The sequence below is a fragment of the Aquarana catesbeiana genome, linkage group LG05 (genome assembly GCF_042186555.1).
Source record: "Aquarana catesbeiana isolate 2022-GZ linkage group LG05, ASM4218655v1, whole genome shotgun sequence".
Lineage (NCBI taxonomy): Eukaryota > Metazoa > Chordata > Amphibia > Anura > Ranidae > Aquarana > Aquarana catesbeiana.
Window position 1 is genome coordinate 28,220,743 of NC_133328.1, and position 25,326 is coordinate 28,246,068.

Here is a 25,326-nt window from a genome sequence, read left to right on the forward strand (position 1 = left end):
ACGTTAATTGGGACCTAGGCCCATTGCGCCTCGCAAGTCATGAATTATAAGCTATTGGTTAGATGGTATCTGATAAAATCCATAAATATCAACCGGATAAATCCACCCACAGTGTGGGAGGAGATGTGGACAGAAGGCCACAATGACACATATTTGGTGGGAATGCCCAAAAATTAAAGAATATTGACAGGAAATCCTGAAATATATAGAAGAAATAACTGGAAAAAAGACAACAAACAACCTGCAGACGTGTCTATTTCATGAATCAAAAGTTTCAAATAAGCAATATGGAAAAACATTAACTCCAATATTGTTGAATGCTGCAAAAGGAGTAATCCCAAAGAAGTGATTAAGTATAGAAAAACCGGATGTAAGGGAATGGTTCGAGCGAAAAGAATACTACATCAGAACGGAATTCCTACGCAGCAGCGAAAAAGGGCAACCAGGAAGATATAACAGTATTTGGGGAAAATGGAAAATGTTTAAAATCTCGGAGAAATACTAAAGCCCCATACACACTATCAGATTTTCTGCTGATTTTTTCCTTCAGATTTAGCAAAAACATATAATATGAGGTCAAACCTTAGGAGTTTCAATTTTTATGCAATCAGGCAGGCCCTTGCACTACATGGTTTTGGTAAATCTGAAGACAAAAATCAGCAGAAAATCTGATAGTGTGTGTGGGGCTTTAGAAAAGATGACAAAGGGTGGCAGAGCCTGAGTAGGACCGGAAATAAGAAGAAAGATCGAGGGCAGACCAAATGAGATGGGGGGGGGGGCGGGAGGATGAATAAGGGTAGGGAAAGAACAGATAGATATAAAAATTAAAGTTGGTGAATAAGTCTTTTAGGATCAAATTTTGAAAAATGTAGATTAAAAAAAAAGAGTTGGGAAAATACCAATATGATGTGAAATCGAGAGAGAGACAACAAATGAACGTAAAGTTGAATAAGTCTCGCGATAGTGTTTGCTGAAGTGGTATAAAAAAAGAAAAAAAAAAAGAGAATTATTACTCTTTAAACATTGCAAGCAACAATTCTGAATCGATTCTGAATCGATCGCTGTTCAAGCCTGTGGAAAGAAAATGAGGTTGTGGAAAGCCCTAGGGGGTGAGGAGAGTGAGGGTGCTCAAAGCAGCACTTCACCTAAAAAGGAAAGTTCCACTTATTCTTCTCCTTATTGTTTTTTTTTTTTTACATTTCTTTTTTAATTTTTTTATTTTGAGGTAGCTCGGCTTGCCCTATTTCTTTTTTGCATCTCAGAGATGGTGAACGCCTATTTCAGCCCTGCTGTGGACTACAATTCCCATTTTGTCTCAGTCTTTGGGAATCATGCTTGTAACTGTCAGCTTTGCAATGCCTTATGGAACTTATAGTTCCGCAACAGCTGGAGGGCCACAGGTTACATAATTACATAGTAGGTGAGGTTGAAAAAAGACACGAGTCCATCAAGTCCAACCTATGTGTGTAATTATATGTCAGTATTACATTATATATCTGTATGTTGCGGTCGTTCAGGTGCTTATCTAATAGTTTTTTTAAACTATCAATGCCCCCGCTGAGACCATTGCCTGTGGAAGGGAATTCCACATCCGGGCCGCTCTTACAGTAAAGAACCCTCTACATAGTTTAAGCTTAAACCTCTTTTCTTCTAATTTTAATGAGTGGCCACGAGTCTTGTTAAACTCCCTTCTGCAAAAACGTTTTATCCCTATTGTAGGGTCACCAGTACAGTATTTGTATATTAAAAACCCTCTCAAGCGTCTCTTCTCCAGAGAGAATAAGTTCAATGCTCGCAACCTTGAGCACCCATGGCCTATAGTGTGGCTTTGCAGCCACTTTCTGTCTATATGCAACTATTCCAATGGTGGCTGCATGTTATAACTAGGGATAAGCTCTGTGTTTGGGTCGAGGAAATGTTTGACCCAAACTATAGCAGTTCAGGGTTCAATGAATGGGTGAACAAAATGGCCACCTTTGGTCTGTTCGCCCATGCCAAACTTCTAGCTGCTGCTACATTTATTGGTGGTATCTCTACTGAGACAAACTGAATGATCAAATGATCATTGCTGCAGTGATGACTTGCCCAGGACTTCTCCAAGACTCACCAACAAGCCCTGTGGAAAATGAATAAGCAAATACAACAAAAGTATAACACAATAATGCAGAGACATTAAAGCTGTGTTCACACTGATGCAACATAGGATCCGACTTGTGAGACCCCAAGTCGGATGACATGTGAAATTCAATGTTTCTCTATGAGAGCCATCTTAAAGTGGGGTTCCACCCAAGTTTTGAACAATATCTGTATGTATTCTCTTCCTTGCCTAGATGCTGACATGTCGTTTAAAAAGATTTAAATCGCCGTAATTACCTTTTATTTTTCTATTCTTCTTTGCACTTCCTGGTTCTCCTCCCATGGGAGTAGGCGTGTTTCTAGCCTCTCCCAGACTCCTGGGAGCTAGTCTCAGGCTTCCCAGGATGCCACTGAGCATGTGCGGGAACGAGTGGTGAATACTGGGAGCACAGCATTCACCAAATCCAGGAAATAAATGCTTGTGGGCTTCAAATGCCCACAATGAAGATGGAAACCGCCTGCAGTGAATAATATAAGTTATTCTTTCCGACGAAATCTGACACAGGCGGACATATTACACACAATATGTCAGTATGTAATGCTGAGAAGAAAAGTTTGTGAATGAACGCAAAAAAAAAAAAAACCATAGATAGGTGGACCCCCGCTTTAACTGATACTACACAAGTCTGTCTGACTTTAGAAAAGGTTCCTGTACTACTTTGGTCCGACCTTGATACAACTTCAATGCCACAGAGTGTAAAAAGTTACATCAAAGTCATATCCAAGTCAGATTCCAACCAAAAGTTGCACGACTTTGGAGTCGGGCTAGTGTGAACCAAGCCTTAAAGTGATTGTAAAGCTGTGTACACACAGGCGAACATTTTTAAGCATCAAACATCTGACGGTCTTTCCAACGTACTTTACATACTTTTGACTGACTTTCAGACAACCGGACTTGCCCACACACGAATGGACTAAAGTCCGTTCAAAATTCCGTCAGTATGAACGTGATGATGTACAAAGGGACTAGAATATGGAAGTTCATAGCCAATAGCCAATAGCTGCCCTTGCGTCCTTTTTTGTCCGTCGGACTAGCATACAGACGAACTGATTTTTCGACTGGACTAGAGTCCGTCGGAAAGATTTGAAACATGGTCCAAATCTAAAGTCCGTCTGATTTTCGACAGAAAAAGTCCGCTGAAGGTCCGATGAAGCCCACACACGGTCGGATTGTCCGACTGATTCGTTCCGTCGGACCAGTCCAGTCAAAAAGTCCGCCCGTGTGTACATGGCGTATGACATATCATACTTACCGCCGCTGTGCAGCTCATTTTGCACAGAGTGGCCCTGAACATCCTCTTCTGGGGTCCCTCAGCAGCTCTTGAGGATCCTCCCCATATCAGATAACACCCTTGGAGAAGCGCTCTCCTGAGGGGGTTACCTTGCGGGCGCGCTCCCGAGTCCAGCATTCGGCGTCCATAGAGGCCGAATGCAGGACTCAGCCCCGCCCCCCAGTGCCATTGGATTTGATTGACAGCAACGGGAGTCAATGGCTGCGCTGCTACCAATCTATCCAGTCAAGAGCTGGGAACCCGTGGAAAGAGGGACGTCGGGGACGCGCCAACGGAATTTCGAAGCTCAGGTAAGTAAAACGGGGGCTAGGGGGCCGGTGACTACAAGGTGTTTTTTCACCTTAATGCATAGGATACATTAAGGTGAAAAAACACAAAGGTTTACAACCCCTTTAAGGCTGGGTTCACACTGATGCGACATAAGATCTAACTTGTGAGACCCCAAGTCGGATGACATGTGAAATTCAATATTTCTCTATGAGAGCCGTCTTAACTGATACTACACAAGTCTGTTCGACTTTAGAAAAGGTTCCTGTACTACTTTGGTCTGACCTTGATACAACTTCAATGCCACAGAGTGTAAAAAGTCACATCAAAGTCGTATTCAAGATTCCAACTGAAAGTTGCACCACTTTGGATTCGGGCTAGTGTGAACCGAGCCTTAAAGGACCGCACAGCAACACCAACACAATAACTATAAGCACAGCACACAAGCCAATATCACTGTACATATATATATGTAATGCTTACCCCTGGAGGGGCCGCTGAGAGTATGCTTGGGTTTCCCTTGCTAGTACAGAGGCTGCCAGTCACAAGCTTAGTCCTATGCACACAGGCAATACAGGCTTAGTCTAGGGAATGTCTTTTTAGAATTTATTGCTGAGTAACCTAAAACAGGGAAGGGGTTCAGGATACTACAAAGTGATCAACAGGAGGACTAACTTATACCACAAATCCTTATAGCTGAAGACACAGATGAAAGTTCCACTGCTCATTTTTGAGTTTGCTGGAACTCTGTCCAAGTGAAACTGGTCTAAGTGGTGAGTTAAAACCAGAGTGGGGACCTTGAGTGGAGAGTGAACAGGTCTTGCTTTTTGATTGCTGGGTTGCATTTTTAGGTTCCTTTTGGGGCTTTTCCTTGTAGGTTTTTAACACCTTTTTCTGACACTTTTTAAACAGCTAGTTTTTTTTTCTTCTTTGCTTCCTTCAGTCTACTAATTAAGGGGAGTGTTTAATTGCTCACAAGTGCTTGAGGCCTATATAACCTTGTGTAGAACTCATATTGAACCTGCTGGAACTCTGTCCATGTGGAACTGGTCTAAGTGGTGAGTTAAAACCAGAGGGGGGACCTTGAGTGGAGAGTGAACAAGTCTTGTTTTTTGATTGCTGGGTTGCATTTTTAAGTTCTTTTTGGGGCTTTTCCTTGTAGCTTTTTAACACCTTTTTCTGACACTTTTTAAACAGCTAGTTTTTTTTTTCTTCTTTGCTTCCTTCAGCCTACTAATTAAGGGGAGTAGTTAATTGCTCACAGGTGCTTGAGGCCTATATAACCTTGTGTAAAACTCATATTGATCCTGCTCATTTGTGAGGCTGTTGGAACTCTGTCCAAGTGGAACTGGTCTAAGTGGTGAGTTAAAACCAGAGGGGTGACCTTGAGTGGAGAGTGAACAAGTCTTGTTTTTTGATTGCTGGGTTGCATTTTTAGGTTCTTTTTGGGGCTTTATCTTGTAGCTTTTTAACACCTTTTTCTGACACTTTTTAAACAGCTAGTTTTTTTTTCTTCTTTGTTTCCTTCAGCCTGCTAATTAAGGGGAGTGGTTAATTGCTCACAGGTGCTTGAGGCCTATATAACCTTGTGTAGAACTCATATTGAGCCTGCTGGAACTCTGTCCAAGTGGTGAGTTAAAACCAGAGTTTAAAACAGGAGGTTATAACAGGGGTCATATTACCTGTGTAGTGTGAGTACCTGAGTGTTGTCTGGGTAGTGTGTGTGGATCGTTAGTATTTGTGTATTGTGTACTGTATACTTGTGTATTGCGGTTGCACGTAGGTCTGCGGGTGCACGTAGGTCTGTGAGTGGTCTGCGGGTTCACATAGGTCTGCAGGTGCACGTAGGTCTGCGAGTGGTCTGTGAGTACCTGTGTATTGTCTTGTTGAGTACCTGTGTATTGTCTTTAGTATTAGTGTCAGGAAGCTAGTTGTTAGGTAATTTGGACAAGATATAATCCCCAATCCTCATTCAATTTAATAAGTACGATGCCCAGAGGGTGTGGAGAGGCGACTCTTGTACATCTTGCGGCATGTATGCGTTCCTTGATCATCCGATCGAGGGTGAATACTGCTGTGCAAAATGTAAGCGCATTGTTTCTCTGGAAGCCCAGGTTCTGAATCTGGGGAAGCAACTGTCAGCAGTGAGAAGTCCCTCCATACTAAAGTAGAGCCAGGAACGTACATGGCAGGTGGCGGCAGGGGCCAGCACAGAGGCGGGTGGAAACAAAGAGGTGCAGGCACTAGCAAAGAGTAGATGGGTAACAGTTAGGAAGGGTAGAGGGGGAAGTGCCAGGGAGGCCGATCCATCCCAATAAGTACGCTCCATTGAGTGACATTGGTGAAACCAGTCAGGGACCAGCACTGCTGGAGCTGAGGGCTTCTCCTAGCTGCCAGGGGAAGAACTCCTCCAGTGAGAGTGGGGGGGAAGCGAAGGGAAAGGAAAGACAGATTCTGGTGATAGGGGACTCAATTCTTAGAAGGACAGAGAGGGAAATCTGTAACAAAGACCTGAAGCGCCGAACAGTATGTCTTCTACCGGGCGCTCGGGTTCGGCACATCACGGATCTGGTGGACAGATTACTGGGAGGGGCTGGGAAAGATCCAGCTATCATGGTGCACGTTGGCACCAATGACAAAGTCAGAGGCAGATGGAGTGTCCTAAAGAACGATTTTACGGACTTAGGAGCTAAATTGAGGAAAAGGACCTCCAAGGTAGTATTCTCAGGAATACTATCAGTACATCGAGCCACACCAGAAAGGCAGAGGGAGATTAGGGAAGTACACAAGTGGCCGAAGAGCTGGTGTAGTAAGGATGGGTTTGGGCTCCTGGAGGACTGGGCTAACTTCTTAGTCGATAACCGGTACTATAGAAGGGATGGACTGCACCTAAATGAGGTGGGTGCAGATCAGCTGGGAATGAAGATGGCCAAAAAGTTAGAGAGGTTTTTAACCTAGGTGATGGGGGGGAGGGTCCAGAGGTAGAGATAGTCAGCGCAGAACATATTCAAGAGGGCAGTATTGGGGGCAATAGTGGTAGGTTGACCAAAGCACAAAAACCCAAGGTAAGTATAGTAAGTATAGTAGCAAGTCCTAGTTGCAATCTCGGAGCCTATATATCAAGAATAATGTACAAGTGAATGTGAGAGATGACATCACTAAGGGAGCTAGGGAGGAGGTGGAATCCCTATGGGTAGAGCTCCAAAGGGATGAAGCTAAGGGGACAATAATACTGGGAGTAAGCTATAGGCCCCCTAACCTGAGGGAGGAAGTGGAGACAGATCTCCTATCACAATCTGGATTAGCAGCAAGGATGGAAAGTGTTATCATAATGGGGGATTTTAATTATCCAGACATAGACTGGGCGGAGGGAACCGCGCATTCATCTAAGGCTCGCCAGTTCCTTAATGTCTTGCAGGACAATTTTATGGGTCAGTTGGTAGATGCACCAACTAGAAATAAAGCATTACTGGATCTATTGATTACCAACAATACAGACCTGATCACGGATGTGGAAATACGGGGCAATTTAGGTAACAGCGATCACAGCTCAATTCGTTTCAGTATAAATCACACAAATAGGAAACATAAAGGGAATACAAAGACACTGAATTTCAAAAGAGCCAACTTCCCTAAACTACAAACCTTGCTAGAAGGCATAAATTGGGATAAAATCTTAGGAACAAAGAATACGGAGGAGAGATGGGTTTGCTTTAAGAGCATATTAAATAAGGGCATTAGCCAATGCATCCCATTGGGTAATAAATTTAAAAGAGCGAACAAAAGTCCTGGATGGCTTAACTCCAATGTAAAAATGCATATAAAAGCAAAGGAGAAGGCCTTCAAAAAATACAAGGTTGAGGGATCATCATCAGCATTCAGACTTTATAAAGAATGCAACAAGAAATGTAAGGGTGCAATAAGGACGGCTAAGATAGAACATGAAAGACACATAGTGGAGGAGAGCAAAAAAAAATCCCAAGAAATTCTTTAAGTATGTAAACAGTAAAAAAGGAAGACAGACCATATTGGCCACATAAAGAATGAGGAAGGACATCTGGTTACAAAGGATGGGGAGATGGCGAAGGTATTAAAATTATTCTTCTCAGTCTTCACGAGGGAATCGGGGGGCTTCAGTAACCAAAACTGCAGTTTTTATCCTCATGACACATCACAGGAAGCACCTCCATGGTTAACAGAGGACAGAATTAAAATTAGACTTGAGGAACTTAACATTAATAAATCACCTGGACCAGATGGCTTGCGCCCGAGGGTACTTGGGGAACTCAGTCAAGTGATTGCCAGACCGTTGTTCCTAATTTTTACAGACAGTCTACTGACTGGAATGGTACCAGCTAATTGGAGAAAAGCCAATGTAACACCAATATTTAAAAAGATCCCAAAATACATCCCTGGGAATTACAGACCAGTTAGCCTAACATCAATAGTATGTAAACTCTTGGAGGGGATGGTAGGGGACTATATACAAGATTTTAGTAATGAGAACGGTATCATTAGCAGTAATCAGCATGGGTTCACAAAGAATCGCTCTTGCCAAACCAATCTACTAACCTTCTATGAGGAGGTGAGTTGCCAGCTAGATAAAGGAAGGCCCGTAGACGTGGTGTATCTGGATTTTGCAAAAGCATTTGACACAGTTCCCCATAAACGTCTACTGTACAAAATAAGGTCCGTTGGCATGGACCATAGGGTGAGTACATGGATTGAAAACTGGCTACAAGGGCATGTTCAGAGGGTGGTGATAAATGGGGAGTACTTGGAATGGTCAGGGGTGGGGTCCCCCAGGGTTCTGTGCTGGGACCAATCCTATTTAATTTGTTCATAAACGACCTGGAGGATGGGATAAACAGTTCAATCTCTGTATTTGCAGACGATACTAAGCTAAGCAGGGCAATAACTTCTCCGCAGGATGTGGAAACCTTGCAAAAAGGTTACACTACATGGCAAATGAGGTTCAATGTAGAAAAATGTAAAATAATGCATTTGGGTGGCAAAAATATGAATGTCATCTATACACTGGGGGGAGAACCTCTGGGGGAATCTAGGATGGAAAAGGACCTGGGGGGTCCTAGTAGATGATAGGCTCAGCAATGGCATGCAATGCCAAGCTGCTGCTAACAAAGCAAATAGAATATTGGCATTAAAAAGGTGATCAACTCCAGAGATAAAACGATAATTCTCCCGCTTTACAAGACTCTGGGCCGGCCGCACCTAGAGTATGCTGTCCAGTTCTGGGCACCAGTCCTCAGGAAGGATGTACTGGAATTGGAGCAAGTACAAAGACGGGCAACAAAGCTAATAAAGGGTCTGGAGGATATTAGTTATGAGGAAAGGTTGCGAGCACTGAACTTATTCTTTCTGGAGAAGAGGCGCTTGAGAGGGGATATGATTTCAATAATAAAAATACCGTACTGGTGACCCCACAATAAGAATAAAACTTTTTCTCAGAAGAGAGTTTAACAAGACTCGTGGCCACTCATTAAAATTAGAAGAAAAGAGGTTTAACCTTAAACTACGTAGAGGGTTCTTTACTGTAAGAGCCGCAAGGATGTGGAATTCCCTTCCACAGGCTGTGGTCTTAGCGGGGGGGTATCGATAGTTTCAAGAAACTATTAGATAAGCACCTGACTGACCACAACATACAGGGATATGTAATGTAATACTGACACATAATCACACACATAGGTTGGACTTGATGGACTTGTGTCTATTTTCAACCTCACCTACTATGTAACTATGTAAGTAGGTCTTGTTCACAATGTCCCAGGACTGCTGACTGTCCTAGTTCCTCTGTTTTTAAACAAATCCAGGGATGGAGGAATGCAATTATGGACAGCATATTCTGATACACGATACTACTGTATGTGTCAGGGTTTTTTTACTTGTTCATATGAGGTTTTTAATGGGATTACTTATTGGTAACATTCCAGGCACTTTTCCAGTGTTTTCAAATAATTACTTACATTCACTTACATAATGTACACCTACTACCTGGTTAATGCTGTGTTACTGTGTGGTTTGGTTGGTCACGTGGGTTGTAGTGTGGCTTTTTTGTCCTGGGAGCTGTGATGTGCACTGTGGGTCCTCCCCCTCCTCCCCCCCCATGGTGTCTGGGAGGCTCAGGGGAATGTCCCGCTGCGCATCAACGCCACTCCCCCTGCGCTATGCGTGTGACGTCAGCTCTTGATGTCATTGTGCTGACGCCTAGTGTAGCACATCAGCGTTCACCATGAGGGAGTTTGGGCGCCAGCTGCAGAGTGGTTATACCGCTCAGGTGTTGACGCCTCCCCTCTATTTGTTTGTCATCGTGACGTTGGTGGTATATATACTGGCTGTCTACCTGGCTGGTTCATTCTGGTGTTTCTGCGCACTAGCTGGACCTATGTCTAGCTGGTGTTGCATCCACGCAAAATTGTGGTAAGCTCTTTCTGGTTTGAGGATTCTATTTTGGTGGTTTGTCCACCCTAATCTTTCGCACTGTTATTTGGGGTATACTTTTATTACTTTGGTATCTTTTCACATCTAGATTTTCCAATTCACTTTTCAGATAGAGGCTTATCAACATCACTTTTTTTATTTTCCACTGCTCTCATCACTTTTTCAGGAGTTACACTGGGTATATTATTATTTATTTATTATTATATACAACTTATTATTGTCATATTTATACACATACTTATTATTTGTTTCCAGATGTCCCTGTTGATGAGCTTACACCATCACTGTTTGTTATCTAGGGATTATATTCCCAGACTCACTCACCCTTCAATAATGTCCGGTGTTGCGTCATGTTATATTGTGACCTCAGCTTCCGTGACAGACGATGTCCCCTGTCCACCTTGTGCCCACCACCACGTGCCACATTCATTATCCCTGTTTGTAAGTATCGGTGGATAATTATTCACTTTCTTATCCCTCTTCCTCTACACTCCCCTTTTTTTAGTTGGACTGTAGTTTACTATACTCATATATATTCTATAGATACTTCTGTCGCATCTTCTCCTTATGAGTGGACACATCCACGAAATGCGTCGAGCTCTGTTGATGCCACAGCTGCATTATATCATGGATTGTTATTTACTGATTACTAATTATGTTTAAGGATGTTGTAACTTTACAAATCATTTTTGGTTTCATACATCATGTGAATGCGGTTAGTTTTGGGCATGTTGCTATTTGTACCTCTATGTCATGGTACCATATGTATGTATGTATGTATGTATGTGTGTGTGTGTGTGTGTGTGTGTGTGCATATATATATATATATATATATATATATATATATATATATATATATATATATATATATATATATATATATATATGTATGTGTGTGTGTATATATATATATACAGTATTTATTAACATTTTTATACTTGCATTGTGTATTTACCCCATTTGGATTGTTATACGAATAAACACTTTACAGACACACAGTGCTTATTTGTGTCCTTTTTGCATGCTTTATATAAAGTCCGAAACTCGTCTTGTTCTAGTTCCTTAGTGAGGGAGATAAAGAGATCCTTCTCCACAACAGGACCTCCAGCAAGAATCCATTAGTAATCTTCACCAGGCCCTCACTATAGCTCCTGCCTAGGCCCAAACTGCAATTCTTTTCTAAATACAGTTGCCCCAGCTTTCCTGAACCCAGTAGTGTGCAGGCTGGTGTCTGTTTTGCCGGAAGGGTGCACAGCACTGTTTCCATTTGTTTAAAATCTTTATTGAGAGTGTACAAATGTACACTCCATTCAAGTCTCAGCACAGTGCTGTGGTGTCATTCGATGCGCCACATTCAAATGCAGCACATCTGTATTTTTCCACACCATGGATCATCTCAGTGTTGTAGCGTAGTGCCAATTGTTTGCTATGTGTCCTAGTGGTGACCTGTGCTGTTCTATGCAAAAAAAATGCAAGCCACTGCATATGCAAGCCACTGCATATAGCCCTTTCCCTTATTACTCTACATGGTGTGTCTAAAAAGTTTGGTGAATGGTATCAGAAAACAAGCAAAACAGAAGATACAAACAAATTCCCTTTATTTGCTTTCAAAATAATCACCATCCTTCACAACATACTTTTGGCCACGATCATAAAGCTTCTGGAACGTGTCCCCTTTAGGAATCGATCGCAGAACAGCTGTCACACATTCCTGGATTGCCACCACATCCACAAAACGTGCACATTTGATGATGCTCTTCAGAGAGAGAAACAGAAAGAAGTGAACGCTTTTCCATTTCCGATTGCCGCTTGGATTTTGGATCGAACTGGTAGCACCAGGTCTCATTCCCTGGTTTGCAGAAAGGATGGATCCTGGGCACATATGGTAATGGAATCTCCAGAGGTTTCCATCTGTTTTGCTTTCTGTTTGTCAGTCAGCTTGTGCGGCACAAACTGGGAACAGATCTTTTGCTTACCCAAATCTTTGTGGACAATAGCTAATTCCCAATTCCTATGCCATCAATTGTAGAGTGAGTCGCCAATCTCATGCCAGCCTATGTCACACTCGCTCGATCATGTCTAGGGTTCTGCTTGTCGATGGCCGACCCAAACGTGGCTCATTCTCAGCCGTTTCCTTCCCAAAACACATTTTTCTGCTCACGGCTTCCATCCCGTACACTTGCACCAACATTTCATGCGTCTCCGTCATCATTTTCCCCAATTTGTAGAAGAGTTTGATGCTCACTCGTTGCTCCATTGGACTGTGACCCTACCTCTCACAGTGACTATGTTTGACTGCCCACAACGGGTTTACCCTAATGGTCACGTATACTGCATGCTAGGTGGTACTTCTCAATGTGTCTCTGGATAGCCATGTGCAAGCGCACACACCCGACCCATGTTGCTGTTGAGATATCGGACCATTCATCAAACTTTTTAGATACACCACGCATACTGGCCAGTAGTACTTAACTCAGCTCAGTGGATGTTATGGCCCTAATGCCTCGTACACACGATCGAACTTTCCGACAACAAAACAGTTTTACAAGACCGAGCGCTTCCGGCTTGTACTTGAGTCCGGGCATGCATCAACGGACTTGTGTACACACAATCGGAAAGTCGACAACAAAGTTTTGTTGGCGGAAAATTTGAGAACCTGCTAGCCAACATTTGTTGGAGGAAAGTCCGCCAACAAATATTCGATGGAGCGTACACACGGTCGGACTTTCCGCCAACAAGCTCACATCCAACAATTTCCCATCGGAAAGTCTGACCGTGTGTATGGGGCATTAGTCTTTAAGTGGAGTGCTCTAAATTCCCAAATTGGGAAAGGAAAATACAAATTATTACATTCGTAGAATACCCAACACTTTCACACTGTCTCCCTCTAAAATTCATGGATTTGTCTCAGCGCGAGGCAGTTTTATAAGTCGTTAACAAAAATAATCTTTCTATGTTCAAAGGGCTATTTTTACTTTGTAATGTCTCCTATTATGAAACATTAACTGCCCAGTTTTTTAAGATTAAAACTTTTCAGCATTGACGATATTCCCCCTCGCACCAAAGCTCCATAATCTCACAGCTATTCACACATCGGAAGAAAGTGGAGGGATATTATTATCTTCTAATTTTTCTACGTCGGATAAGAAAAGCTATTGATCATCTTGTAGATTCTCCACTCTGGGGAGATGTATATAAGCCAGCTGCTACAGAAGAACATTCATCTAAAACTAATGATTTCTTCAAACAAAGACTTGGAAAAACAACGGCACTACTCCATGCTACTTTATGAAATGGAACTCACCACACTTTTTTTTTTTTATATATACGTATATGCTTAGAATTTCCATTATACGATATTGCAAAATTACTTTAGGTTGTGATCCAATCACATTAAAATAAAAGCTCAGTAGATTAATTAATTTGACCAATTGGTGGGGGAGCACCTGCAAGCTAAAAATAATGGAAATCCCTAAAGATGTCATAGAATGACATAGGAAGACTTAAGGTCAAGTTCAAGTAGATGAATGTTTCCTTATAATAACTTTCCTTTGTGTGCACTCTTTGGACTGTAAGCAGATGAAGGAGTCAAAGTATTTTTTTTTATAGTTATATAGTTAGGTTAATAAACACACACACACGTTCATGGAATTCAACCAAAAGACAAATAAATACATTTAAATCCTGTACCCACAGAACCCTTAAAATGTATCTAAACCAAAAAACAAACATTTTAGCTTTCTTTTAGGCATTTTTTTGCCTTTTTCTCGTTGTCATTTTTCATCTTCCTTTAACAGCGTAAGCTGCCCAGCAAAAGTCATAGTTAGAGGGTTAAGACAAACCATTTACCACTGACAGGGGTACTCAGCTTTTATTCATTTATGTAAAACCTTTTTCCCCAAAAGGAAAAAAAAAAAAGCTGTTAATGTAACAGCTTATAAAGTGTTATCTAAAATGTGGCTTTAATTTGTTAGTTAAGTTCTACAGTATATATAGAAAAGAGTCATCGCCCTTTAAAATAATCATATTTTGTTGATTTGCAGCCTGAGATGAAGACAGACACAGTTTTTGTTTTATCCAGCTGTATTTACTCAGTGCAACTTATAACATCCAAGTGAAAGATAGAACACCAACATAGCAGAAAAAAAAACAAAAAAAAAACCAGAATGACTGAGTTGGAAAAAGGATCACCCCCTTATGTCAGTATTTTGTTGAACTACCCTTTGCTTTAATTGCAGCCTTTAGTCTGTTGGGATTTGTCTCTACTAACTTTGCACATCTAGACTTTGCAATATTTGCCCACTCTTCTTTGCAGAACTGCTCAAGTTCAGTTATATTTGATGATGACCGTTTGTGACCGATTTTTGTGGACTGCAGTCTTCAAGTCATTCCACAGATTTTCAATGGGGTTTAAATCTGGGCTCTGACTAGGCCATTCAAGGACATTCACCTTTTTCTCCTTCAACCACTGTGTGCTTTGGGTCATTGTCATGTTGGGAGGTAAACCTTCTTCCCATTGATAACTTTCTGGCAGAGGGCAGAAGATTTTCCTCCAGAATATGATGGTATTTTGCCCCATCCATTTTTCCTTCTATACTGACAAGTTCTCCAGTCCCTGCTGCAGAGAAGCACCCGCATAACAGGATATTACCACCCCCATGCTTTACTGTAGGAATGGTGTTATTTGGACGTGAGCTGTATTGGATTTCCAGACATATCGTTTGGGTTTGAGGCCAAATAATTCAATTTTAGTCTCATCTGTCCATACCACCTTTTTCCATGTGGCTCCAGAATCTTCAAGCTGCATTTTGGCAAAGCTCAGTCATGACTCCATGTGGCCTTTTTTGAGGAGCGGCTTTTCCTTGTAACCCTCCCATACAGGCCACATTTGTGGAGAATTTGTGATATCGTTGTCACATGTACACAATGACCACTCTTTGTCATAAATTCCTGCAACTGCTTCAGACTTGCTGTAGGTTTTTGGTAGCCTCTCTGACCAGTTTCCTCCTGACTCTTTCATCCAGTTGGGAGCAGCGTCCTGATCCAGGGAGGGTCTGTGTTGTACCAAATACCTTCACTTCTTAAAAATAGACTTCACTGTGCTTCTAGGCATTGATAAAGCCTTTGTATCCATCTCCTGACTTGTGCCTGTCCACAATTTTATCCCGGAAATCCCGGTGACAGTGCCTTGCCACCCATAGTTGATTGTTTGCTTACATCCTTACATTACTTTTTAGAGGCCCTGAGGTAGGTTATGCCATAATGTACCAATATGCACAGCATATTAGCACATTAGGGCACACTTACCTGTCAGGCTTAGCCCTCCAGCGTTGTAGTGTGATCAGTCCGGCGAGTCCCGGGCGCTTCCATCTTCACCTGGTCTTCCTTCCAGGTTCTGTGCCTTCGGTCACTTGCCTTGGCCGGGCTGTGTTGATGTCAGTCCCACGCATGCTCATGCGCACCTCCTCTCTCTTTCTCACCCCCCCTCTCTCTCATCCTCCCTCCCTTACACCTCACCCCTCTCTCATTCTCCCTCTCTCTAATTTCATTTGTTATAACAAAAAATTCTTTGCCTGTTTTTTTTATTTATCTATTTTTTATAAAAAAGTCCCACCAAAATCCTCAGCACCAGGCCCATGATGTTCTGAATCCAGCCCTGGGTAAGGGACACACACACACACACACAGCCATCTACATGATGTAAAGGAATAGACATGATTTATCAGACCAGGCCACTTTCTTCCATTGCTCTGTGATCCAGTTCTCATGCTTATTTGTCCATTATAGGCACTTTTGGCTGTGGATATGAGTCAGCATGGGCACCCTGACGGGTCTGAAGCTACGCAGCCCCATGCACAACAAACTGCAATGCACTGTGAATTCTGACACCTTTCTATCAGAACCAGCAATATTTTTTTCAGCTACAGTATCTCTTCTATTGGGTCGGACTACACAGGCCAGCCTTCGTTCCCCACGTGCATTAGTGAGCCTTGGCTGCCCTTGACTCTGTTGCTGGTTTTCCTTCCTTAGACCACTTTTGGTTCGGTCCTGACCACTACAGACTGAGAAAATCCCACAAGAGCTGCAGTTTTGGAGTTGCTCTGACCAAGTTATTCAGCCATTACAGTTTGGCCCTTGTCAAAGTCCCTCAAACCCTTATGCTTGCCCATTTTTTCTGCTTTTTTTAAACACATCAAACTTAGGGACAACTTGCTGCCTAATATATCCCACCCACTTTCAAATGCCATTTTAATGAGATAATCAATGTTGTTCACTTTACCTGTCAGTGGTCAGATGTACTGGCTGATTGGTGTAAGTCTTCACACAAGATAATCCGTTAAAGCAGACCTTTGGATAATGTAACCTCCCACTCGGAACAGTTTAGTACCTATAAAGTATAGAGATTTCCCTAGGGGGTTTTGTATTGCAGCAAAAAAATGATATCAAAAGTATTATATGAAAGAAGTTTATTACAAAAATTAATATGTACAAACACAGCTGTCCGTCAAGACAAGAGCTCTAAAATCAATTGCTAGAAGGCATGAATTGCACAGTTGCACAGTGATACAATGGACATACAAGTGATAAAATAACTGTAAAAAGTCATACAGAAAGACCCCAACGTGTGTCGACCATAATACAGTAGCGGTCTTCTTCAGGGGGAACAGATATGAGCTTCTAGAAGATACAATACATCAATTAGTACAATGAGAACCAAGTAAAAACATCAATTGGTTAACAAGGTTACAGGATAAGTAATGAGATTTATATTTACCAAAGAACAGCTTTATTTTCAACCTTCAAATAGTAACTATAATGGTAAACTGCTATGTGCAAGTGAAACATAAAAGAAAAAGGAAATGCGAGGAGGGTGCAAAAAGGTGCTAGAGTGGAAGATAAGCACCCGGAGGACAACAGAAAGTGCTGTTGATCTGGTTAGCAACAACAAGGGTGCCAGAGCACCAAGTGAAAAAGTGCAGTGTGAAAAGTATTGAGAATGAAGGGAAGAGGCACTTAAAAAAGAAAAGAAGAAGAAAAATTACAACGTGATACAAAACTATTAAAAGTGCCCAAAAAAAAAAAAGATAAAAAAGAAAGAGACAAAACCGTGTAGTAGTGGGAAAGATGAGAAAAAAAAAAAATAATTATACTCCATCTTGAAAATACCTTCAAAGGGTAAGTAGTTCAAACTCAGTAAAGAAATGACCCGGTCCACAGATAACACTCCTTTAAATTGGAGAGTATCAACAGATAAATGTGGAAAGTCTAAAAATTAAAAATTAATTAAAAGTAAGTCATGCATACTCAGTTTACCTACTTCATATGTCTCACTACTAGGATCTTTTTCTTAATGGCTTACTTTTAATTAATTTTTAATTTTTAGACTTTAGACATTTTTTAGTACACCCTTCACATTTTTGTAAATATTTTATTATATCTTTTCATGTGACAACACTGAAGAAATTACACTTTGCTACAATGTAAAGTAGTGAGTGTACAGCTTGTATAACAGTGTAAATTTGCTGTCCCCTCAAAATAACTCAACACACAGCCATTAATGTCTAAACCACTGGCAACAAAAGTGAGTACACCCCTAAGTGAAAATGTCCAAATTGGGCCCAAAGTGTCAATCTTTTGTGTGGCCACCATTATTTTCCAACACTGCCTAAACCCTCTTGGGCATGGAGTTCACCAGAGCTTCACAGGTTGCCACTGGAGCCCTCTTCCACTCCTCCATGACGACATCACGGAGCTGGTGGATGTTAGAGACTTTGCGCTCCTCCACCTTAAGTTTGAAGAAGCCCCACAGATTTTCAATAGGAGTTAGGTCTGGAAACATACTTGGCCAGTCCATCACCTTCACCATCAGCTCCTTTAGCAAGGCAGTGGTCGTCTTGAAGGTGTGTTTGGGGTCGTTATGTTGTAATACTGTCTCCGAAAAGAGGGGATCATGCTCTGCTTCAGTATGTCACAGTACATGTTGGCATTCATGGTTCCCTCAATGAACTGTAGCTCCCCAGTGCCGGCAGCACTCATGCAGCCCCAGACCATGACACTCCCACCACCATGCTTGACTGTAGGCAAGACACATATGTCTATTTCCCAAAGATAACCTCTGGATATGATGCTGAGCACGTGCACTCAACTCCTTTGGTCAACCATTGCGAGGCCTAATCTGAGTGGAACCTGTCTTGTTAAACCGCTGTATGGTCTTGGCCACCATGCTGCAGCTCAGTTTCAGGGTCTTGGCAATCTTCTTATAGCCTAGGCTATCTTTATGTAGAGCAACAATGCTTTTTTTCAGATCCTCAGAGAGTTCTTTGCCATGAGGTGCCATGTTAAACTTCCAGTGACCAGTATGAGAGAGTGAGCACGATAACTCCAAACTTAACCTACTTTAACCTCCCCCATTCACACCTGAGACCTTGTAACACTAACGAGTCACATGACACCGGGGAGGGAAAATGGCTAATTGGGCCCAATTTGGCCATTTTCACTTAGAGGTGCACTCACTTTTTTTGCCAGCGGTTTAGACATTAATGGCTGTATGTTGAACTATTTTGAGGGGACAGCACATTTAAACTGTTATACAAGCTGTACACTCACTACTTTACATTGTAGCAAAGTGTCATTTCTTCAGTATTGTCACGTGAAAAGATATAATAAAATATTTACAAAAATGTGAGGGAGTGTACTCACTTTTGTGAGATACTGTATGGGTTGGGTTTTTCTTTATAGATAATCTCAGAGTTAAAAAAGGAAGCAAGAGAAGCTTTCCCCAAAGTAGTAGGAAATCCCTCTTAGTTGTCTTCTAAACAGCTGTCACCATTGGAAGATTTCCCCTCCATTCCTGTCCTAGTAACAACTGTCGAATTTTGGATACATTATCATTTTCTGTTCTGGTGTCAATGATGAACAGGACAAATCATGACTAGTCATGATTAAGCTTAGTCCAAAATACGCCTCTTTCTAACCAATGACACAACAAAGCTCTTAATTCACTCGCTGGTCATCTCTCGCCTCGACTACTGTAACTCCCTTCTCATTGGCTTACCTCTATATAGTCTATCCCCCCCTTCAACCCATCATGAATACTGCTGCCAGACTTATCCACCTTACCAATTGCTCTGTGTCTGCTACTCCTCTCTGCCAATCCCTCCACTGGCTTCCGCTCACCCAACAAATTAAATACAAAATACTAACAACTTCTTACAAAGCCATCCACAATTTAGCCCCCAGCTACATCACCAGCCTAGTCTCAAAATACCAACCTAATCGTTCTCTTCGTTCCTCTCAAGACCTCCTGCTCTCTAGCTCCCTCATCACCTCCTCCCATGCTCGCCTCCAGGACTTTTCGAGAGCCTCTCCAATCCTATGGAATGCCTTACCCCATCCCTTCTAGATTGTAAGCTCTAACGAGCAGGGCCCTCTGATTCCTGTGTTGATTTGTATTGTAACTGTACCGTCTTGCCCCCATGTTGTAAAGCGCTGCATAAATTGTTGGCGCTAAAAAAATCCTGAATAATAATAATAATAGAACACACGAGATGAGATAAGCTGAGTACACAATGAGATTATTGGATGAATGATCTTCTGTTTTTTTTTTCAGATGAAAATTGTACTGATTGAACAAAAATCGCATGATCTGGTATCATATGAGAAAAGTTTTCATGTTTGTTCCTTCGGAAAATTTCAAACAAAAGCTGTGTACTAACAATCAGATTATCGTAAGATCGCTTGGAAATCTGTATTTTTTTGTACAATTTTCTGATTGTGTGTATGGGCCTTTAAGGCTGTAATGGCTGAAGCGTGTTGACTTTCACTGGCTGTATCTCCCTGCATAGCATAAATAAAGGTGGTATTTGCTGATCCTTACTGTTGTGCCTCCTTTCCTAGTAGAATGTGCATATTTGAGGCTTCAGACACCTACAACCTGAGCACCGGTTCCAATTATTTACACTTTCTGTGGGAGGTAGAAGCACAGCTACTGTCTGTTCTGACAACCGGAACACAATCAAGAATTGCACAGACACCAGGATTTACATGACAATGTCCCTGCAAGTAGATGCTGACCCTGGATTAGGTGCCATGTTGAACTTCCAGTGACCAGTATGAAAGAGTGAGAGCGATAACACCAAATTTAACACACCTGCTCCCCATTCACACCTGAGAAGTTGTAACACTAATAAGTCACACGACACCAGGGAGGGAAAATGGCTAGTTGGGCCAAATTTGGATATTTCCACTTAGGGGTGTACTCACGTTTGTTGCCAGTGGTTTAGACAATAATGGCTGTATGTTGAGTTTTTTTGAGGGAACAGCAAATTGACACTGTTATACAAGCTGTACACTCACTACTTTACATTGTAGCAAAGTGTCATTTCTTCAGTGTTGTCACATGCAAAGATATAATAAAATATTTACAAAAATGTGAGGGGTGTACTCACTTTTGAGAGAAAATTTAAATACCTTCAAGTGTTATTATGACACATTACTTAGCATGCATGTGTTTACCATGGAAAAATATTCAATGCTAAGTGCACTTTAAGGAAAGTTTTTCCAAAATAGAGATACAATTACTGTCGTGCCCATGCTTGGGTACGCACTTTGAGGAATCCTTGATTTACCTTCTAGACCAGTCTTTCTCAACCAAGTTTCAGTGGAACCCTAGGGTTCCTCCAAAGGTTTCTAAGGGTTCCATGAGCTTTGGCTGATTGACCTCCCAGCTGATAGTGCCTGCATAATTCCAGGACCAACGCTACTTGGTAAAATCAGCAGAATGACCCAATTATAATTTTAGCAATCTGTAGGTGTAGCATTCTAACTATCAATATAAGGGTTGCATCCTTCCCATTGACCACCAACGTAAGGGACATTTTCCCCATTGCCCTCTGATTAATTAGTTTTAGTTAGGGTTTGCCGAGATCTGAAATCGTTTTTAGGGTTTCTTCTGGGGTAAAAAAGGTTGTGAAAGGCTGTTCTAGACAGTAATTGACCCAAAATTATTATGCATGTATGTATCTTCTCTGTTCTATTGATGTCAGGGGTCAGACTTGAAGACCAGTAGCTATAGCAGTAGAGAGGTTCCCACCAACCAGCAGGATGAGTACATGAGCAGGTCTTCCTGGGCTCACACTAAATGTGGGATCTCAGCACTAACTGGTCTTCACTAGAGCTCCTGATGGTTGAGATGGGTTTTGCTGCTGGCTAGTGGCTTAGTGCCAGTTTGCGGTCCTCAGAATTGCCCCACCAGGAGGTGAGCAAGCTGGGGTCTTGTGGGAGATGTAGCAGGTAGGAGTAAGGAGTTCAAGGTTCACCAGGAATACTGTAAGGCACAAGGCAAGACTGTCCAAAGGATCAGACAGAGTGCTGTCCAGCATCCCAGGTAGCTCAGCAAGAAGAGCCACTGCCGGAAGGATTCAGTTCTCAGTTCTGACAATCTAATACTTGCTGATTCTATTGGCCAGATTCCAGAGTGAACACCATATTTGATGCACCTGAGAGCCTTTTCCGTGTAGAATTTTCTTGGCAAATTTTTACAAGGTAGGTCACCAGGTTTTTGCTCAATCCTCTTCAATTGCTTGGCTTGGGGCCACATGTGCATAGCAAACTTACCGCATGTACAATAGCAGGAGCCAATTAACCTTCCGGTATGTCTTTGAAGTGCTGGACGAAACTGGAGTACCCTGAAGAAACCCACACAAGCACAACAAGAACATGCAAACTCCATGTAAAGAATAATTATACAGCCAATGAATCTGAGCTCCGAGTCTCTATACTTGTATAAGAACAGTAACTCAAAGCAATGAGCCAATAATGTAGAAGACACTTCATCTTTAAAAGAAAAGTAGTCAGAGCCTCATTCGTATTATCATAGCAGGCTCCCTTTAAGTAATAAATATCATCTAAATACATTTATCACGTGTATTCTTCCTCGAATCTTGGTGTGCTTTGTGTCTTTCTTCCAGATCTGTGCAGTAATGCAATGCGAAACTTTCCCTCACTGCTCACTGCTGATCTTTCTTCTTGTGCAGGGTGAATGGTCTTGTCTCCAGCACAGTGATGATGTCACTACTACTTTAATATTACAATATCTAGGTTTGCAAAGACTTTAATGCACACAAAGCAGATTTATGTATATTGAGAAATATATTTAAATGAAAATTTGTGTGCCCTGAGTTCAGATTTTAATCAAATTACTTAAACGGACGCTGAATATTAAAATTTAATCAACATATAATCTTTTCATCCTAAGCCCATTTACGCTGTGCATTAATCATTGTCTTTAGTGATATGAACAAAGAGTTATGCTGTATAAATCTTATATGTTATTATTAATCACGCAATAGAAGGATGTCAGGCAAACTAATTCTGTGCTCTACTAATATAGATAAACTGAATCTATGGATGCAGAATTACAGTGAGATAGATTCTGTAATTTTCCTAAACTTTTATGGATGCACAGTTTCAGCTTCATTGGAAAGATAAAGCACAACTCCAGCTGCAATAAGTATTTTTTTTCTTTCAATAAGTTTTTATTGAGCATTAGATCAAACAGAGCAAACAAAAATTTCTGTACATAGAAATTTGCAGAATTACGACAAAGGTGATACTGTCGAACACGGTTGAACTGTAGAGGTTACCTGCATGCCTCCAGGACAATAAAGAGAGTCAGGACATACAAAAAATTTCAATCGACATTTCCTTTACCAATTATCGTAGGTTAGGTAACCAACTGAGCCTAGATGTAGTAGGCAGTAAGTATCTCCTTGCTTGATAATAAAAACGAGTAATAAAAAAGGAAAAATTAATGAACATAACCTGTATGGTGAAAGGGCTAAATTAGAGATAACGCTGTAAGATTGAGCCTTGATCTTGCAGGTAAAAATATAAAAAAGATTAAGTCCCTGGTAGCTCTATTGGTGTCCGGTAAATGGGCATTGAGCAGGGTTATAGTGGGGTTCTTGGGGATCTGATATCCTGTTACCTTGCGGATCATGTGGAAGATTCTGTTCCAAAATCCCCTCAGCTTTGGGCATTCCCACCAGATGTGGAGCATTGATCCTGGTGATGCACAATCTCTAAAGCAGAGAGGTGAGGAGGAAGGGAACACTTTCGTTAATCTGGTTGGGACTAGGTACCATCTGGTAATCACTTTGAGGTTTACATCAATAAGAGCGATATTGCATATGTCTCTATAGGCTCGGAAAAAGTTTCTATTCCAGGTTTTGGTATTCCAGCTAACCTGGATTTTGTTATCGCATGCGTGCATGTAAGGTAGCTTGGTGCTATCTGAGGACTGAGACAGGTAAATAGTTGAAATACCCCCCCCCCCCCCCCTCTGCTCTGTAGCTTGGCCACACCATTGTTCAAAAACCGTAAATCCTGGGGGTTCTGATTTGTTCTTCCATAGAGAATTTAAAAAAGAGGGAGATTTGTAGAAATCTATACCGCTCCAATTCTGGCAATATACCACTCCAATTATTTTTGCAATCGCTAAGTGAGAGCGGACCCCTAGGAGTTTGGTAGTGGCCAATATGATATAACCCCTTATCCAACAACCCGCTGAAGGCTGTTATGTTTATACCTGGAGTGAATTTGGGGTTATGAAAAATATGTGCTAGCGGTTGCTATCTGAAGTTAGGGAGGGGAGGTTTTTCAGGCTATCCCAAAGGGCTATTGAGTTAGAAAGTACCGGAGACATGATTGGTGGGCGGTCTCTTGGAGGGCACCGAAGAAGAAAGTCCAATCAGGTTTTTCCAGGCGCGTGTAGATGACTGATTGTGATGCCAAGCGTGCCGCACGTTAGTACCAAAGTAGGTTATGGACTCCCAACCCTCCCTGTGTTCTTGGTCTACATAGAGTTCTCTTTGCAAAACAGTGACCTGAGGTTCCCCCAATAAATTTCAAAATTTTGCCTTGGAACTTTCGTAGGTGATCTGTCCTCAGTGGAATCAGGAGGGATCTGAAAAGATATAGTAGTTTGGGAAGGAGCGTCATCTTGATCGCATTTATCTTCCCTAGAGCCAGGATAATTTGTGGAGGGCCCAACCTTTGAGTTCCACTTCAATCTTGTTATACAGCGGGGGGGGGGGGAGATAACCTGATAAAGTTGTTCTACTTTCTGGGAGAGTTCTACTCCCAGGTAACAAATAGTAGTCACTCTATTCAAATTGGAAGGAGTTTTTAAGGTTCTGAGCAATTTGGTGGGGGATTGTTATATTTAGAATTTGGTATTTAGTGAAGCTGACCCTTAACCTCGAGGCCTTAGTAAAGTCTTCCAGTAATTTGCAGATGTTTCCACTTCAAGCTTGTTATACAGCAGGAGAAGTTAACCTTTTAAAGTTGTTCTACTTTCGGGGAAAGTTCTACTCCCAGGTAACGAATGGTAGAGTCACTCCATTCAAATTGGAAAGAGTTTTTAAGGTTCTGAGCAATTTGGTGTGGGATTGTTATATTTAGAATTTGGGAGTTACAGAAGTTGACCCTTAACCCCCCAGGCCTTAGTAAAGTCTTCCAGTAATTTGCAGATGTTTGGGAGTGAGATTGTCGGTGATGTGACAAAGATTAATAGGTCGTCTGCAAACAGGGCGCATTTATGTCCCGCTGTCCGCAGTCGACCCCCCCCGTATATCAGGATGGGTATGAATAGCTATCGCCAGGGTTTCTATTGCCACTGCAAATACAAGGGGGGAAAGGGGGCATCCCTGTCTCGTCCCTCTAGCTATTTGAATAGGTTCAGAGTAATATCCCTGTAGTCAGACTCGTGCTTCTGGTATGGAGGAGAGGGCCCCATAAGGCCCATGAATTTCAGACAAAAACCCCAGCCGTGCAAAATGTTGAAAAGGTAGGGCCAAGAGACTGAATCAAAGGCTTTTTTATAGGTCAAGCGAAAGTAGCAAACCCTCTCGGCTGCCCTTCCTGGCCCATTTGGATTGTAGTATTGATATGACTATTGCCCTCCTAATTTGGTCTGGACCCTGTTGACTGGGTATGAATCCCACTTGGTCTTTATGAATATACAGACCAATGAAGGATGCTTGCCATGCGATCCACTAGGATCTTGGTCATGATCTTCGTGTCATTGTTGATTAAGGAAATGGCCCTATAGTTCCACACCTCCCCCGGGTCTTTGTTTGGTTTGGGTATAACAGAGATAAAAAGCTGCATT